The 19457-nt window shown below is 36.1% G+C and overlaps 1 protein-coding gene and 1 long non-coding RNA gene across 4 annotated transcripts in view; one reads left to right on the top strand and one right to left on the bottom strand.

The window, feature by feature from the left end:
- The window catches only part of LOC127842446 (uncharacterized), a 51846-nt gene that overhangs the window by 13931 nt on the left and 18458 nt on the right, over positions 1-19457 (bottom strand). The gene's annotated exons all lie outside the window — the stretch shown is intronic.
- On the top strand, positions 2924-15172 carry LOC127842447 (uncharacterized). 3 transcript variants are annotated; one of them, XR_008031649.1, is made up of 4 exons: positions 2924-3048; positions 11746-11894; positions 13167-13291; positions 14994-15172. It is a non-coding gene; the product is annotated as an uncharacterized LOC127842447 (long non-coding RNA). The 3 variants fall into 3 exon arrangements; XR_008031650.1 differs by lacking the exon at positions 2924-3048 and adding an exon at positions 3748-4135; XR_008031648.1 differs by lacking the exon at positions 2924-3048 and having other exon boundaries at positions 11369-11894.

Below are 19457 nucleotides of genomic sequence, written 5' to 3'. Positions count from 1 at the left end.
GCGTCACTCTCTGTAAGGTTCACATGAACGAGTGGAGGAATACCGACCAGATCATCTCCTCACATCAGCTTACTCAGTCGGGGCTGCTTAGCGCCATCTCGCGCTTCTATTCCACGTTCTTCTCCAGCTCTCCGACGTTGCTGCAGTCGCTGTCATTACAGAACTCGCTTTCAACCCGTGATCAGTTGAAGTCCGTATTGAACGTTTCGTTAAAACTGTCTACAAAGCACTTGTTTAGCTCGCTTACGTCGGATCCACTATCGCTAAGTCCGTCTTCATCTGAATCCAAACAAGTGACGCACATCCGGTCCTGCTGCAATCCTGAAGCCACAGACGCCCTCCCCTTGTCCTCATCGCGTAACCTCCCCGGAAGCACTCATGTCAATGTAATGTATGCCTCGGCGTCATGCCCGGCATTCAGTCGCGAAGTGGACAGGTTGCGGTAAAATTCCATGTCATGAAAAGAGCGACTTTGTCCTTTTTACCAAGAACTTCGTCAGGTTTACCGGCAGTTAAGGCGCAGTATTTGTCTGTGACTGCCTCTGGGTGAGGGCCCGAACATACGCGTCTAGCTGACGACTTCCTTCCGTGGGTCAGACGGTAAAGTATCCTCTGCGCACGTGACATGCTCGCCAGTCTGCATGTTTGCGCGTCTACTGGTCGAATCACCAACGACTTCCAGAACCACTCGGCGCCTCATAACGTGATAACTTTGAGCACCGACGCCCTCATCGGAAGCAGTGTTTCCTTCTCACTGGTCGACTCAAACATCGCATAGTCACGTTTGCTGCTGTTCGATGTCAACATGTGGATGACGTCATGGCATGAAGTTGTCTTTGTTACGTCACAGGGAACGACTATTCCTGAGATTGTCATGTCTATAGTAGTCATCGTTGTATCCGTAAAAGGCATCTGAAAATATACATAGATTTATATTGATAACGTCATGCTTCGCAGAATTGTATTTAGATTAACATGAACATAAGTAAACATAACAAGTAAACCATTTTATCTGATTCTAAAAAACATGTTGAAGTTTAAATACAGAGCATCTTAAAACATAAGGTCCATCAGATAACGTGCCATGTACATTGTTGCAGACTAGCACCATTGTTCAAAATAGTAGAATGACGATTAAACAATAACGGTGTTGCGGGACTGGGAGGGTCGACCACCCATATACTTTAATTGTTATGTCACATCTAATACTTGTCAATACTTTGAAGTTTCGACACTCCGAATATGGTCATCGCATTTCCGGAACTCCAAATTTGGTAAACGATATATTTAGACCGGTTGATATGGCAATATTCTATATTTTCATTGGTTTACCTTTATGAATATTAATTAATGTATGTAAATTTTTGCTGAACGTTCTCTTAGAAATCGCCCAAAGCATCAGTTTGGGAAAAGGCTCTGAAACAAGTGGGTCGTATTGTTTGAATTTGTGTACGTTTTGGGGGAATTTGGCATTGTTCAGTAAGTTTTATTTGTATTTTGTGTGTGTGTGTCTTGTTTTTAAGTATTGTATTGAGCTTATTTTACAAATAAGTTACAATGTACTTTTTTTATGGATTATTGTTCAAGTTTTGAAGTCTCCTAGAAGTGTATTCATATTTATAAGTAAACCTTATTTTGTATGAATAGAAGTTAAGTTTATTTTCAGAATGTGTAATTGATATTAATTGTTCATTTATATGTGTTAAGATCAAGCATGGTATGTGTTTCTTTTCCTTTTGTTATATCTTTATAATATTGTTTATTTCAGATAACCGCAATCTTAATCGTAATCGTAAAGGCAAACGTTGTTTGAATTGATGTTGAATGATGAAGAATGATTAAACGATGTAGGAACTGTAATGCGCGTTATTGAGTCTTTTAACCCTTAAACGTATATCAGGCCGACTTGCATGTGGCAACTGTTTGAAAGCAAGTCGAGGCCGTGACTTTTCGCAGTAAGTGCGAAACAGTTATTGAAAATTCTTCGAAGAGTTGTCGTACAGTTTATTTTATTGAAGAAGATGTTCTACAGTTTATGACTGAATAGTGACATTATATCATAATGGTTAATGTTTACGTGCTGAATTGTGAAAATTGAACCCATGGTTATCAATAAGGTACATGGTGCATTTTCTTCGTGAAGGTACGGTGTTATAGTTGGAACTTCATATCAAGTCTCGAAATGGCTTCCGGAGGTGGTAGTGAATTGGGCGACGTAAGTGGCGATGTCGACGTCAATAACGTTACCGAGAGGGAGAAGCTGCTGAGGAAACAAGAAATCGGACATTTAGTGTCAACTTTACGGCGACTGTATAAGGCAGCGGAGCTGCGTATGCTGGACATACAAAGTGTTCACGACGTGAAGAATGTTCGCACTGAAATAATCAGTTATTTCCGACAATTCGTGAAAGCACAGGAGACATATTTGAAGATATGTGCATCTTCCGAACGAGATGAAATAATTAAGGAAATGGAAAATTCGAAGATCGAATGCGAAGAAAAAAATAGTTCGAATAGACGAATGGATTTTGAAAGCAATGCCTAGAAACAAAACGGCTGCAAGTGAAACATCTCGAACAAGTGACATTCAGTTACGTGTCAGTTTGGCTGAGCATAAACTGTCAATTCTAAAACAACGACAGGAAATCGAGAAACAACAACGTGATCTGGAGATGCAGTTGAAGAGGCTCGAACTAGAGGCGGAAGCTGAGGAATATGGGATACCAAAGGGGTCGAAACTTTAACTTCTGCTCGAGCAGAAAAAAATGCTGCTCGAGCAGCATTTAAATGCTGCTCGACCAGCAAAATGCTGCTCGAGCAGCAAATTTACTGCTCGACCAGCATTTTTTCTGCTCCAGCAGAAAAATCCTGCTCGACCAGCATTTATTTTTAGATTATGGCATTAGCCAATCAGAACTCTTGTTGTATTTGCCACATGGTGCGAAACTGGTTTGTTTGGAAAAAAATGGCTGCCGCCATGATGTTTTTTTTTTGACATCTTCTGCAAGTTTATGTGACGACCTGTTTAAAGTTTAACAGCGACACTCGGTAAGTGCTTTATATTTTGTCTGCAAACTAGTCGATCAAAAAATTGTTTCCATTCGCTTAATAAGAAAATCGACCATAAATGTCTAACGGCTGTTAAAACTTTTGCGAAAATCACGACGATGACAGATAAGAATTGCCCAATGGGTGCGCAAGTGTAGGTTCTCTGTTTCTATCGATTTACTTTCTTAATGATTCTTAATAATTGCTTCCGACACAGGTGCCGATTGCCTGTGATTGTGCCTTTCTGGTTAACATTGTTTACGTTTCTCGTTCTCCCCATACATGTATATCTGCTGTCCTAACTTTTACAATTATCCAAAATATTATGTCTGTTAACCAGTTCTCAGTGCCCCAGATAAGCTGCGTATCTGCGTCTTTCTCACCCTATTAAAATGTTTAAAAATGCAAAAGAATACAATATCATGCGTATTGAAAACGCAACCAATTTGACTTTTAGTTTTACGCAAATTCGTCAAATTAACGATACAAAACTTCGATTAAAAATGCTTTGCTTATTTTAGGTATTTTCTCTTTGGAATTATTATCGTAACGCGGTGACGCTTACATTCAGCATGCTCAGCAAACGGTCATAGTTATTCAAACGCTATGCGTTTTCAATCTGACCTAATTTGTCGCTCATTGTGCATGTATTTGTAAAGCGTCTGTACTTTCAGTTTCTATTACAATGCGAAATAAAAATAGCTAAGAGAGGTCGAAAGACGTCCAAGATTGTTGCGCCAAAATATCAGCCGATCGCAAACTTTTTCGAATCAAGAAAGCAGGAGCCAATAAGTGCCGAATCATTCGTGTTAACGATTTTGTTAGAAACTGTGTATACAGCAGTTGAGTTGACATCCAAAAAACATGATGGAAAGTCTGTGACTTAACAAACCTGTCAAAAGTATAAAAAGGCATGTCATTAGTTAGAAATTGTCGACATTTTTTAAAGTTTATATCATGGGCAGTTTCAAGGATTAAAGATATTACCAAACATCAGTTTATTAAAATTTATTATGATAGTTTACAGTTCTATTGAAGCAATACAAGTGTGCAGCGTCAACGGAAGTAAATCAGCAATTATTTTAAGGTATGCATTGTTATTACTCATTTCACTCTATATGAAGAATGGAATCACCCTAGTTTTCAAAATCAATGGTTGAAAACCCTATTTCCCAAATAATTATCTGGGGCACTGAGTTCTCGAGGACTTTTCTCAATTTTAATGTAATTTTTTTTTCACGGAGGCCAATAAGCTTGTTCAAAGCTAACAACAGGTAAAATGTGAGTTGTGTCTGAATTACAAGTTGTTTAATTTTTCATAATTGAAATGTTTACAATTTACTATTTATTGAATAACTTGGCAGTGCATAATTAAGTTCTGGGATGTTATTTTCAGCTCTGAACTGCGAAAAAATTGCATAATAATTACATTGGTGGCACTATAATGAGTTACCTTTCATCTGTCCTTCCATAAAAATGTCTCTAAAGCAGACTTCCCAAACTTTGCAGAAAGAGTTTAGGCATTGTATTACACACTCATTTTAACCATGGCATGCTATTGTACAACATGTCTTGACGGAAATAATTTCGATAAAAAATATTTGCAGGAAATAATTTTTCCATTGCGAATCGTTTGTATCTTTTTATCTTTATTCTGAAATGCCCCTCTTAAGAATAATGTCATGTATAGCTGGTTTAGAATTAAGGATGATGATATGTCCTAACCGTATTTTGTCATGTCATTTACTGTACTTCTTAACCTACATGTATTTGAATATTAGTTTAAACCTCTTTATTTTAGCTCGATTGCATAGAAAGTAATTCCTACTTATTTGAAATGCTCTCTAGTCCGTTTCCTGGGCCTAGAACCAGTATTTGAATATTCAGTCCCCATATAACTACGCCCATATGTTGTGGACATTTTCATACAAGAATACAAACAGGAATATGTATTGAAGTTTGCTGTTTAAATTGACAGTCAATCGGAGGGTAACAGGTTTGTTTTTAACCAGAAGTGAGGAACTAAACACAATTTGCAGGGGAAAAAAATATCTCTTTATACCACTTAAGTATATTTGCATCACAGGAGCTCTGGTGTCGTGAGGTTGAGGAAACTAGTGTTGAATCTAAAACATTTAGCATCATGGACTCAAAAGTGAGAAGCCAAGTCAGACACCAAAAAATGTAAAATAATCTGTCAGATGTTTGGTCTGACAGGCTACGAAATTCTGTCAGACTGAAGGATAATTTCTGGATTCCACTTATTAGCATACATGATAATAGCATATTTCTGTTATTAGCATATAGAATGTCAAAGCACAGATTAATTCTTAAATTTTAATGTATTTTTCTTCTATTAATAGCATAATTTTTAACCCCAATATTCAGAATTCACTTAAAGTCTTTATAGCATAGAACATTCTCAGAATGCCAAGAAAATATGCTTTAAATTTGCAAAAATATGCTCAAATGCAAATGCAAATACCTTAGAATACAATTCCATTTGATAAATAGTTATCTTAAACATCAATCATATACAATGTTGAATTTAAATTTCACTTTGACGATCAATTATTAACAGATTTGACTTATTGTATGCCCCAGTTGCTTTATTTATGCTAAAATGTGTGTTCCTGTTAATAGCATATTCCTGTTATTAGCATAATTTTTGCTGACATGGTATGCTAAGAACAGGAATCCACTGTAGCAACATATTAATCAGGAATTATGGTTTGAATCCGTGAACTATTATTTTTAATGGTAAAAGAAAATCTCCATGGCGCGTTTTCAAAAATTCCTAATCAAGCTTGGTAAAAGAGCACACAAAATAGCAAATTTATTACAGCGCCAACTTCCGGGTAAAAATGATTGATTTTTTTATATTCCGTAAAGACAAATGCCGCATCATAACCTATGGGTGATTTAAAAAATAATGAAGCCTAAATAACACATGCATTTATTTTCTTACCATAAAGCTTGTTTGAGTTCTTTTTCTATCTTACAGAAGTGTTTCCATGTGATTAACTTAAATGTGAAAATTCTTCTCAATAACTTTCTTCATTAACAAAATATGTTGAAAAATATCCTTAAAATTGCCCCAAGTGTACTGGTTTTGCGTGACATTTTATGTAAAAGGCAATTTTCAATTCTATACTTCAATAAAACTTTCAGAAATATTAGGTATTGCCATCATTTAATGAATATTAAAATGCATATGCTTTAAGAAAAATAAAACAATGCTTCTTACTTAGGTTGATATCTTTTGTAGCAAGTGTTCAAAGCAATGATGTTCTTGTCAATTTTGTGCCACAATTTTCAACTCTCTTTAGGTATATTAAGAGGTGGGATCATATAGTGCTTCAATATTTATAGGCAAAAAGTGTCCTTTTAACCTGTCACATGTTTTTTCTACACATTTGTACAGGTATTTATACAATTATTTGTTCATGTAAATTTTGAACAGCTGAATACTAAATGTGGTCAGAATTTGTCCCTGTCACAAGTGTACATTTTGCAAGAAAGTTATTTTAAATTTTTCATAAGATAGAATTTTCAAGGTTTTACATCATTTTCTTCAAACCATTAATGCTTATCGCTAGATGTACTGAAAATTTGATGCCAAAACCTTGTGAACTTTTTTTGCAAGACGAATATCGCATTGTCCCAAGTGTACGAATTTTTTATGTTTGATGGACAGGTGATAGCTTTTAAAAAATAAACAAAGGCACTTATTTTCTGGAAAGAAGTACACAGAAGGGTGTAATCTCCAAGAGAAAAAGGTGGTGTCTTCACTCTGGGGGTTAACTACTCTTATTATATGGGTATGTCTCCATATTTTGTCTTCAGAAAAAAAATATAAGCATATAAATGATAATGTGTGGGAAGTATATTTGACTTTACCATAACATTATTACAAAAACACATTTCCTCTTCTCAAATTAATGTCAATTTTAATCAAAATGTTTCTCCAATTATCTTCAATGTTAGCCTGAAGTTGGTTATTAAATGTTGTACATGTACACTTGGGACACAAAATGAATGTTTTTCTTATAAACCTCCAGAAAGTGAAAACAAACTTACATTATAGCAGAATTAATGATTAAATTTCGATTTAATAAAGCATTCAAAAGTAACTGGAAAAAAAGCCAAAATAAAAGTTGAATATGGTCAAATGTCAAATATAATGGATGAAAAAGTCTTTCAGACACTTATAATTAAACCACGCAGACTGTCACCCTTGTGGTACAATTCCTACACATCTAAACTAAAAACCATTTTAAAACTTTCGATAAACAACGGTACAGCACTTATTATTATTTCATTCATTTTTAATGACACATTACCAAAATATATAGAGGATATATTGTATTACAGAGGAAGGTCAAGTAAGAGGACATCGTGTTTAATGTATAAAGTATAAAAAGAACAAGGTCTAATTTATAAAGAACAAGGTCCAATATATAGAGAATATAATGTTTTAGGTCTAAATAAAGAACAGTGAATTATATGTGTCTTGTTCTGAGAAAACTGGGCTTAATTCATGTGCGGAAAGTCTCGTCCCTGATTAGCCTGTGCAGACTGCACAGGCTAATCAGAGCCGAGACTTTCCGCTTTTATGGTATTTTTAGTTTGAAGGAAGTCCCTTCTTACCGAAAATCAAGTTTAAGCGGAAAGTGTCGTCCCTGATAAGCTGGTGCGGACTGCACAGGCTAATCTGGGACGACACTTTACGCACATGAATTTAGCCCAGTTTTATCAGAACAAGACACATATTATAGAAAACGAGGTCAAATATTATAAAAACAAATATAAACATGTATTTGTATACAGAACCATGTTCAATATTTATAGAAAAGCGTCCAATATATAGAGAACACAATATTAGATCAACTTCAAGTATAGAGAGCAATGTCTTATATATAGATATCAAATTCCAACATATAGAAGAGGCATAATGTCTTATATTTAAAGATCAAGGTCAATGCCATAGAGAACAATGTTTAATATGTAGAGAACATCATTTGATATTTAGAGAACAAGGTATGCTATCAATTTGTATAGAGAACAATGCCCAGCATATAGATCTCCAGCATATAGAGAGCAATGTATAATAGATCTTTATTATATAGAACAAGATAAATTATGAAACCAAAGTCAAATATATACAACTATGTGAAAAATATTGAAAACCAGGTCAAATGTATCTACAATTTGTGAAATATATGTGTTTTTTTATGGAAAATACAGATCTATGACACTGCATAATTATGGAGATTCCTTATGCCTCTGATATCCCATCGGTTATAAACATATTTAGCGCCACAAAAATACATCAAATGAAATACATATAAAAGTTATGCTATTTTTCTTCAGATTTTCATCCATTTTGAAAATGTCCCTAGTGTACAGATTTGGCCTTAAATCATGCTAGATCGTTTCAGCAAACAATTCAAGTTCCCTGTAACTTATCTTATAATTTTATAAGAATATTTTATGCCAATTTAATTTGTATTCTATATTACTGACTGTTTGGGTATTTCTTAGAATAAATGATAACTAAGGTTGTCAAGTACAAATAACCTTAAATCTCTAAACATCAACCTTAAATCATCAAACGGACACAGAACATTATTTGGGGAAACATTAATTTGTATAGTCAAATGTAATAAAAATTAAAAAAAGTATTTATATATGTTGAATGGTTTGCTTATTTAACTTGTATACACAAGTCATGTAAGTGTCCCAAGTGTACAAATGTTTGAAAATTGTATACAGTTTTGGCAAAAGCTAGTTTTTGCAGATTTTCTTATATAATAAAAAAAAACTTCGCATATATTTGAAGGCCATCCTATATTTTGATAAATCTGAGTTTTTACTTTAAGATACACTGCTTTGAGGCCAGGAAAAAAACTTTTAGGAGTATAGTTTTGAAAAATATGTGTTAAAAAACATGAAAATTTCAATTTTTTCCATATTTTTTTTTAGAACACTTCTGATTTTGTATTTAAATTTTGCTTAAGAACATACTGCATGTTGACAAAACACACAAAATATTGATAATATGTTTTAATGGGATTTTATTAAGTGCAAAAGACATGTACATTTATAAAAAAAAATTCAAAACATTTGGTTAACATTTTTTGTTGTGAAAAAGTGATTACATCTGACAGAACGGCCCTACTCATTTATAAAACTTGAACCCTTTCCCTATGCAATACAAACAAAACTGTTGCCATAACTTAACATCTAAAATTTGAGAAAAACTTTCATTTATGCTTCATTATCCCCACGCTTTTCGGAGAAAAAGTGGGGATATAGTGGTTATCTCCGTCTTCCGTCCGTCTGTCCGTCCTGGCCACTTTCTCCTACACTATAAGCACTAGAACCTTGAAACTTACACACATGGTAGCTATGAGCATATGTGCGACCCTGCACTATTTGGAATTTTGATCTGACCCCTAGGTCAAAAGTTATGTGGGTTGAGGTGGGGCCGGATCAGAGATTTTTACTCATTTTTATGCCCCCGGATCGAAAGATCGGGGTATATTGTTTTTGGCCTGTCTGTCATTGTATGTGTGTGTGTGTGTCCCAAAACTTTAACCTTGGTCATAACTTTTGCAATATTCAAGATAGCAACTTGATATTTGGCATGCATGTGTATCTCATGGAGCTGCACATTTTGAGTGCACCGGAGACTACACCGAATGTCTTCAAATTGATATTGAACCTCTCTTATGGCAATACGGATAATCTCAACTATGCATGGCCCCATTACCAACCCTGGGGTGCCCCGCCCACATTGGCCACGCCCACATAGACCACGCCCACCCAAAATTGCCTTTTACTATAATTTCTTCATTTCTACACCGATTCACTTCAAATTGATACTGAACCTCTCTTATGACATTATGGTTAATCTCAACTATGCATGGCCCCATTACCAACCCTGGGGCACCCGCCCACATAGGCCACGCCCACCCAAAATTGCCTTTTACTATAATATCTTCATTTCTACACCGATTCACATCTAATTGATACAGAACTTCTCTTATGACAATACGTTCAATCTCAACTATGCATAGCCCCATTACCAACCCTGGGGCACCCCTGGGTCAAACATGCGGCGTGGGTATACACGTCGGCCTCTGCCGCGCCATTTCTAGTTTATATTTTTGAAATCACCCATATTTGTGTAAAGTTTGGAGAAAAATCAAGAAAAACATATTTTAACAATGAAATACATTTAAGTTGTTTGATGATATTTTCATGTATTTCAACGTTTCCAATGTCCAGATAAGTACCCTATTTGTACCCATTGAAAACCTTTAAAACTTTAATTTTGCATTGTTATTTTGTGTTGGGCTTGAAGAAAAAAGATTGATCTGTAATGCAAATGTTTACATTATATCTCACAATCATAACAATTTCCAATTTATCGACAGTGGTGACCGGGTTTTATCATTATTATATGATTATTAGTGCTTGTGATCATATTTCAGATGCCCAGGGGCCTTTATGGTTGGGTTAGTGAGGGGTGCTCCCTCCCTTCCTTAATTGATTTTTAGCTCCACTGGCCAAAGGCCAGGGGGGCTTATGTCATGGTCCTGTGTCCGTCATGCGTGCGTCCGTCCGTGCCTGCGTGCGTCCTTGTCCTTAACTCTAGGATCTAGGGCTACCACATTTTGTATGTAGTGAGCTATAGTAGTTCTCTATGTGTCCAATAATTATGTTGATAAAGGTGGCAGTGGTAATGACTTGATATGTCTGTGAGATATGAATGCCAAAGTCTTTGTTTTACATGACATGAATTTTTATGTAAAAGTGGTGGTTTTTCATAAATTCTACATGTCCTTGCAAATGATGACCTCTACAAAGTTGTTCCAGGAGTACCATATTGCCTGACAATCTTTTGTTTTGACAATGCTATTTACTATAGGCACTTTTGTGTCCGGAGCAATATCTTGGAAGTGCTTTGGCGGATTTCATTGAAACTTGGTATGAGTATATATATGCATAAGAGGATGATGCACGCCAAATGGCATTGTACACCATCTGTTAAAAACAGAGTTATGGCCCTTTGTATCTTGAAAAAATGCTTTTTACTATAGGCACTTTTGTGGCCAGAGCCATATCTTGGAAGTGCTTTGGCGGATTTCATTGAAACTTGGTATGAGTATATATATGCATAAGAGGATGATGCACGCCAAATGGCATTGTATACAATCTGTTAAAAACAGAGTTATGGCCCTTTGTATCTTGAAAAAAATGCTTTTTACTATAGACACTTTTGTGTCCGGAGCCATATCTTGGAAGTGCATTGGCGGATTTGATTGAAACTTGGTATGAGTATATATCCCGTGCCAGAGGCGGAGGGATATTGTTTTGGCGTTGTCCGGCTGTTCGTCCGGCTGTCTGTCACTTTTGTGTCCGGAGCCATATCTTGGAAGTGCTTTGGGGTATTTCATTGAAACTTTGTATGAGTATATATATGGATAAGAGGATAATGCACGCCAAATGGCATTGTACACCATCTGTAAATAACGGAGTTATGGCCCTTTGTATCTTGTTTAATTGTTAACTTAAACTGTACTTGATTCTAGCATGCCACTATACTTCTTTGAAGTAATTTGAGCAAATTTCTCACTGTTTAGTAATGTATACATTGTTTAAGGTACATTATAATTTCACATTTTGTAGGTGGACTTCAATATGTATGATCTACTTATGCTGCCACAATGTAAAGGCAACAATCACTGGGTTTTGCTGGTTGCAAGTGTTATGTCCAGGACTGTAACCATTTACGACTGGTTGGGTGGTAACAACAAGGCATTGTTCGATTTGTTCTGGTAAAGTTTAAAGCTGTAATTCATTTTTATGTCCCCCACTATAGTAGTGGGGGAGATATTGTTTTTGCCCTGTCTGTTGGTTGGTTGGTTGGTCTGTTGGTAACATTTGCAATAACTTTTGCAAAATTGAACATAGCAACTTGATATTTGGCATGCATATGTATCTCATGGAGCTGCACATTTTGAGTGGTGAAAGGTCAAGGTTAAGATCATCCTTCAAGGTCAGAGGTCAAATATATGTGGCCAAAATCGCTCATTTTATGAGTACTTTTGCAATATTGAAGATAGCAACTTGATATTTGGCATGCATGTGTATCTCATGGAGCTGCACATTTTGATTGGTGAAAGGTCAAGGTCATTCTTCAAGGTCAGAGGTCAAATATATGTGGCCCAAATCGCTTATTTTATGAATACTTATGCAATATTGAAGATAGAAACTTGATATTTGGCATGCATGTGTATCTCATGGAGCTGCACATTTTGAGTGGTGAAAGGTCAAGGTCAAGGTCATCCTTCAAGGTCAAATATATGGTCAAAATTGCTTATGTAATGTCACTTCTGCAATATTGAAGCTAGCAATTTTATATTTGAAATGCATGTGTATCTAATGGAGCTGCACATTTTGAGTGGTGAAGGGTTAAGGTCAAGGTCATCCTTCAAGGTCAAACGTCATATAGGGGGACATTGTGTTTCACAAACGCATCTTGTTTGTCTTACCTGCTTGATATAGCAGTCACAGTAGCAGTTGGTGTATGTGCATTTTATGTGTGTCTCTGAGCTTATCCAAACTGTGATTCGATAATTGAATATGCCATTTTTAATATAGCTTACCACATATGTTCTCCATGTAGAGGAGCTGCAGCGCATGCGTTAACAAGAGATCAAAGGTCACATTTAGGGAGCTTTTTTGGCCAGTTCCAGTTATCATTCATCAGGCAATATACCAAACAAGATATTCAAAAAACTTTGTAAATCTTATTTGTTTTCTATATTTGGATCTGTATCTTAAATATTAACTTGTAATGACCACCAACACTTTAAAAATGATAGGCTATATATAAATTTAAGCTTGCTTTCTTAGTTCATTCTTATTTATTATTGTGTCCTATCTCTCACACTTATGTGTTTCAAATAATGTGTTAATAGATTCACATATATATATATATATGTTTGAAAACTGATAACCAAAACAATTTGGTATAGATAAAGTACCGCTTAAGTATATAGGCACATGATTTTTGTGGATTTTTACCAACAAAATATTTGTTGCAGCCAGGTCATGTGTCAACGAGCGCAAATTGTGAAAGATGGCTTGGAAAAAATTCAGTTCAGAGTTCAAAGCCCCACCTTGCAACAAACAGCGCCATGGAAACAGCTGTGGAGTGTTTGCATTGATGGTAATAAATTAGCTTTATATTTCTATATAGGAGTCACTTTGTCGTACTGTCGGTCGGTCTCTGGGTCTGTCCCGAAATTTCATCCGATCTTCTCCAAACTTGGTCACAAGTTGTATCTTGATGATGTTTAGGCCAAGTTTGAATATGGGTCATGCTGGGTCAAAAACTAGGTCACGGGGTCACTTAGTGTGTTTTAAACCGAAAGTTTGTCCGGACCATAACTATGTCATTAATCGTTAGATTTTAAAATAACTTGGTACATTTGTTCACCATCATGGAACGGTGTGTTGCCTGAAAAAAGTACGTCGATATCTCCAAGATCAAGGTCACACTTGGAGTTCAAGGGTCAAATGCTTGTCCGGGCCATAACTTTATCATTTATTGTGAGATTTTAAATCATTTGGCAAATTTGTTCACCATCATGTGACGGTGTGTCGAAGGAAAGAATTACTTTAATATCTCCAAGGTCAAGGTCACACTTTGAGTTCAAAGATTAAAAATGGCCATAAATGAGCTTGTCTGGGCAATAACTATGTCATTCATTGTGAGATTTTAAAATCATTTGGCACATTTGTTCACCATCATTGGACGGTGTGTTGCGCGAAAGAATTACGTCGATAACTCCAAGTTCAAGGTCACACTTTGAGTTCAAAGGTTAAAAAAGGCCATAAATGAGCTTGTCCAGGCCATAACTATGTTGTTCATTGTGAGATTTTAAAATCATTTGGCACATTTGTTCACCATTATTGGACGGTGTGTCGCGCAAAAGAATTACGTCTATATCTGCAACGTCAAGGTCACACTGTGAGTTCAAAGGTCAAAATTGGCCATAAATGATCTTGTCCGGGCCATAACTATGTCATTTATTGTGAGATTTTAAAAATACATGGTTCATTTGTTCACAGTCATTGGACGATGTGTCATGCGAAAGAATTATGTCGATAACTCCAAGGTCTAGGTCACACTTGGAGTTCAAAAGTAAAAAAATGGCCATAAATTTGGACTGCATGTCATGCTAAAGAATTCAAGAGTTCAAAGGTCGAAATGGCCATAAATGATAATGGCATTATCATTCTTAAAAATCGCCATAAATTTGATTCTCATGTTTTGTGAAGACAGCATGCAAAATAGTCTGTGTCAATGCGGCACGTGGGGGTATTTTTCACGTCTGCGACAAAGCTCTAGTTTGCTTAGTAAAGATCTGCATTAACTTTTATTCAACAAAATAATGGGAGAATGTAGAATATAATCATCGTACCTTTCTGTTGGTGAATTGGTTTTTAGAGCCTTGCATTTTCTTTTAATTTATAAAGGACATGATATTTCAAATGTAATATCATAACCTAAGGATCAAACTGTGTTATAGAGTCCCACTTTTGTCAAATAACCCTGAAAAAAGGTTAAACAAGAAGATTACTCATATTTTAATTTATTAATGTGTCATGTAATGAAAAAAGCATTCTCTTTGCTCCATTATATTATTTTGTATGAAAAGTTGTTTTTCAGTGTCTTAATGTGATTGTATATTTATGATGCATAAAACATGAATACTTTTCACTTTCAAACTATCGTTCTTGCAATTTTATTTTCAGAAATAGTATTTTTTGTGAACACTTAATCTAGTGAATATATGCTTTTCTTATTGCAAACAAATGTTGTTGTTTTTTAAGTTAAGTATGAATGACTTTTACTTTATTTCCAGACTGCCAAATGTTTGGTCATGAAAAAGCATCCCACAATGTTGCGACAGGCCCATGATTCAGTTTATCGAGACTAGTCGTGAGACGCAGACTTCTGATTCATGGAGTGCGGCAAACATATCTGTGCGACTCGATCACTCCACTGTAAAGACCCGCACGGCATTAAAATGGATATTATCAATATGTGTTGTTGCTCGAAAATATGTTTTTGTAGCAAGAAGTGCTTTGGGCTCGATTAATCTGAGAACTCAACAAAATATTAATAAAATCCTTCTGTGCCTTTTAGTTCTGAAAACAGAAGTAGCCAGTTGGTATTACACATCTCCTAAACAAGTACAGCACAATAAAACTTAAGGTTTTAAATCCTACATTTTTATAACATCTTTATATCCACACAAAAATATTGATGATTGTGGTGCTCAGATTGCAAAACCACCTGTTTGGCAAACATAATGCAGATGGTTAGATTATGATAAGTGCAAGAAAAAAAGAATAACTCTGGAGATAATAATTGATATGATAATCATTGCTTGACAGAATCACAATTGACCTAGATATTTATTAATGTAGTGGTGTATTTTTCAATGAGTGCCTTAAGATTCCAAAAACATATTGACTTAAATAAAAAATCCCGATGGCGTAAATGACTTATCATTTCATGTTCATGAACCGGTTTTAAAATACTTTGTAGACTTATCTGCTAGGCGGTGAGGACTTTTAGACCACCTGATAAACTTCAACTTTATTTGCCCTAGTTAAGTAACCGACTAAAGATATGCTAACATAATACTGATGACTGATGAGTCTGTTGTGTCTCACATTCTCATTGCTACTTAAAATATTAAGTCTTTTTCAACGTTTAGACTAATAATAAGCAAAGTCGTTAAATTGATATCCCCCGCCAAATAAATTTTGATTATTGATGGGTGCAGAACTAACAGAAAAGTTTATTTGAAGGGTTGTACCCTTATCTCACTTATTTAAAAGTAACAACATAAAAAAAACTAGAAATGGCGCGGCAGAGGCCGACGCGTATCCCCACGCTGAATGTTTGACCTAGGTGTGCCCCAGGGTTGGTAATGGGGCCATGCATAGCTGAGATTGACCGTATTGTCATAAGAGAAGTTCATCATCAATTAGAAGTGAATTGGTGTAGAAATGAAGAAGTTATAGTAAAAGGCAATTTTGGGTGGGTGTGACATATGTGGGCAGGGCGCCCCAGGGTTGGTAATTGTGCCATGCATAGTTGAGATTGACCGTATTGTCATAAGAGAAGTTCAGTATCAATTTGAAGTGAATCGGTGTAGAAATGAAGAAATTATAGTAAAAGGCAATTTTGGGCGGGTGTGGTCTATGTGGGCGGGGCCCCAGGGTTGGTAATGCGGCCATGCATAGTTGAGATTAACCGTATTGTCATAAGAGAGGTTCAGTATCAATTTGAAGTGAATCGGTGTAGAAATAAAGAAATTATAGTAAAAGGCAATTTTGGGTGGGTGTGGTCTATGTGGCCGGGGCGCCCCAGAGTTGGTAATGGGGCCATGCATAGTTGAGATTGACTGTATTGTCATAAGAGAAGTTCAATATCAATTTGAAGTGAATCGGTGTAGAAATGAAGAAATTATAGTAAAGGCAATTTTGGGTGGGTGTGGTCTATGTGGGCGGGGCCCCAGGGTTGGTTATGGGGCCATGCATAGTTGAGATTGACCCTAATGTCATAAGAGAAGTTCAGTATCAATTTGAAGTGAATCCGTGTAGAAATGAAAAAAATATAGTAAATGGAATTTTTTGGTGGGTGTGGCCTATGTGGGCGGGCGCCCCAGGGTTGGGATTGGGGCCATGCATGGTTGAGATTGACCGTATTGTCATAAGAGAGGTCCAGTATCAATTTGAAGTGAATCGGTGTAGAAATAAAGAAGTAAATGTAAAATAACCTAAAAAAATGAGTGATAATTTCTGACGCGGCCCCACCCCAACCGCTATAACTTTTGACCCAGGGGTCAGATCAAAATTCCAAATAGTGCAGGGTCGCACATATGCTCATAGCTACCATGTGTGTAAGTTTCAAGGTTCTAGTGCTTTTAGTGTAGGAGATAGTGGCCAGGACGGACGGACAGACAGACAGACAGACGGACGGACGGCGGAGATAACCACAATATCCCCACCTTTTTTTCAAAAAGCGTGGGGATAACAATTGGCAATAACTCTTATTTAAGAAAGTGTAGGGTTATAGATTTTGTGCATGACACCTCTCCTCATTGATATCTTAACATCCATTAAATTTCATCTTTAAATCGTGTATAGTATTCTGTGATATAGTCCTGTAAAGTAACATCAGACATGTACATATGTACTAGGGTTATGTTCCTTGTGCATGGCACTTATTCTCATTGACAATAATACACCCATGAAATTTCATGTTGAAATCTTGTATTTATAGTTTCTGAGATAAAGCCCTGAAAAGTTACATCATACAAAAACAACAAAGGGCAATACCTCTTATATAAGAAAGTGAAGGGTTGTGGTTCTTATGCATGGTTCTATAAATGAGATATAGCCCTGAAAAGTTACATCATAAAATAACAATAACAAGAAAGGGCAATAACAGTTATGTAAGAAAGTATACGGTTATGGTTCTCGTGCATTGATAATTAAACACCCATGAAGTTTCATGTTAAAATCTTGTATAGTATCTGAGATATAGCCCTAGTTACATCATACAAAAACAACAAAGCGAAATAACTCTTATTTCAGAAAGCGACGGGTTATGGTTCTTGTGCATGGCACCTCCTCAGCTATATTTATACACCCATAAAGTTTTATGTTGAAAACTTATATTGAGTTTCTGAGATAAAGCACTGAAAAGTTTGTGAGTGACTGCACTGACAGACAGACCAACGGTACGTTTAAGTATATTTAGCGTACCCGGGGTACATTAAAGTATACTTAAGAGTACACGGGGTACTTTAAAGCATTACCCGAGCCGAACCGACAATTACCAATCGAGCTTATTGACATGTTAAATAGTGGTAAATATGATTGTGTGAAATATAATACAATAGTTTTCCTGAATTGAGTGTACATGTGAATTAGCTAAAATAATGATAAAAACACCGATTGGGATTATACATTTCTGGAACTGAATTTGGTTCATAATCAGTTTTTAACTTTTTTTAGCTGAAATAATATATATATATATATATAAAGTATTTTCTTAAATCAATGTTATATCTTTGTATTAAAAAACTGCAACACTCGTGACTGTAAATTAGGCATTACCATATTTCTTTACAACGCAATGCATGTACATCATCGATATATATAACATTTAAAACGAAAATCGTTTTAAAATTCAAATGTTTGCATGGTGTTAGAACTACTGTTTTGATATCTTTGTTGTGAACAATGTGTTTAGGTTCAACGTCCGAAAAAAAAGATGTCCGAAAATAACTGCAAGCTGTTAAAACGCGAAATTAAGTTGAATTGAAACAACAATGCGTTAAATATTATTTTTCATCAATCTGACATTTTTCACGGCAACTGATCGGAGCAATACCACGAGGGTTCTGTGAAAATCGTCAGATCTCACGATCTGACAATATTGACGCTTCACCGGTCTATTTCGTTTCCGTAGAGATAGCTAATGTCGTCCGTTTGTAAGCTCATATTTGATTGGCTGACGGGTTCAATGGCTTATTCTAAAAATAAATGCTGCTCGAGCAGCATATTGCTGCTCGAGCAGGAATTTTGCTGCTCGAGCAGCATTTAAATGCTGCTCGACCAGTAAATTGCTGCTCGAGCAGCAATATCCTGCTCGAGCAGCATTTAAATGCTGCTCGAGCAGCATTTTTTCTGCTCGAGCAGAAGTTAAAGTTTCGACCCCTTTGGTGCGCCATAGAGGAAGCGCGATTGGAACTAAGTGTTCTCAGTGGAAGCGAGGGTCGGAATCAGCTAGACCGGGACTCGGTAAGGAGTGAATCGAGGAGAGTTCCGGAGCAAGCTCCACTAGAAGTGCCTACAGACAGACATGTGCTACAACCGACAAAATCTAGCAACAGTGACTTAAACGAAGGACTTAAATTAATGGCTGCGACAATAAATGAAGGATTTAACTTACCAAAACCAAACATTTTGTCATTCTCTGGTAATCCAGCAGATTATTGTAAGTTTATTTGTAGTTTTGAGACCAATATTGAACAAAGAGTTGCTGATGACAGGTTAAGGCTATCTTACCTAATTCAATATTGTCAAGGGAATGCCAAAATGGCTATAGAAGATTGTGTAGTACTTTCTCCAGCACAGGGGTACAAACGGGCAAGAGATATTTTGCTAGCACGCTATGGCAAGCCGCATTTAGTTGCAAGGTCACATGTCGAAAAGTTGATTAATGGTCCTGCTCTGAAATCGAATGATGTTAGGGGATTGATGCAGTTGTCATTAGATATGGAAAAGTGCGAAATTACCTTGTC

Source organism: Dreissena polymorpha, chromosome 8, assembly GCF_020536995.1.
Source record: "Dreissena polymorpha isolate Duluth1 chromosome 8, UMN_Dpol_1.0, whole genome shotgun sequence".
Lineage (NCBI taxonomy): Eukaryota > Metazoa > Mollusca > Bivalvia > Myida > Dreissenidae > Dreissena > Dreissena polymorpha.
This window is presented reverse-complemented; position numbering and strand designations above follow the sequence as displayed.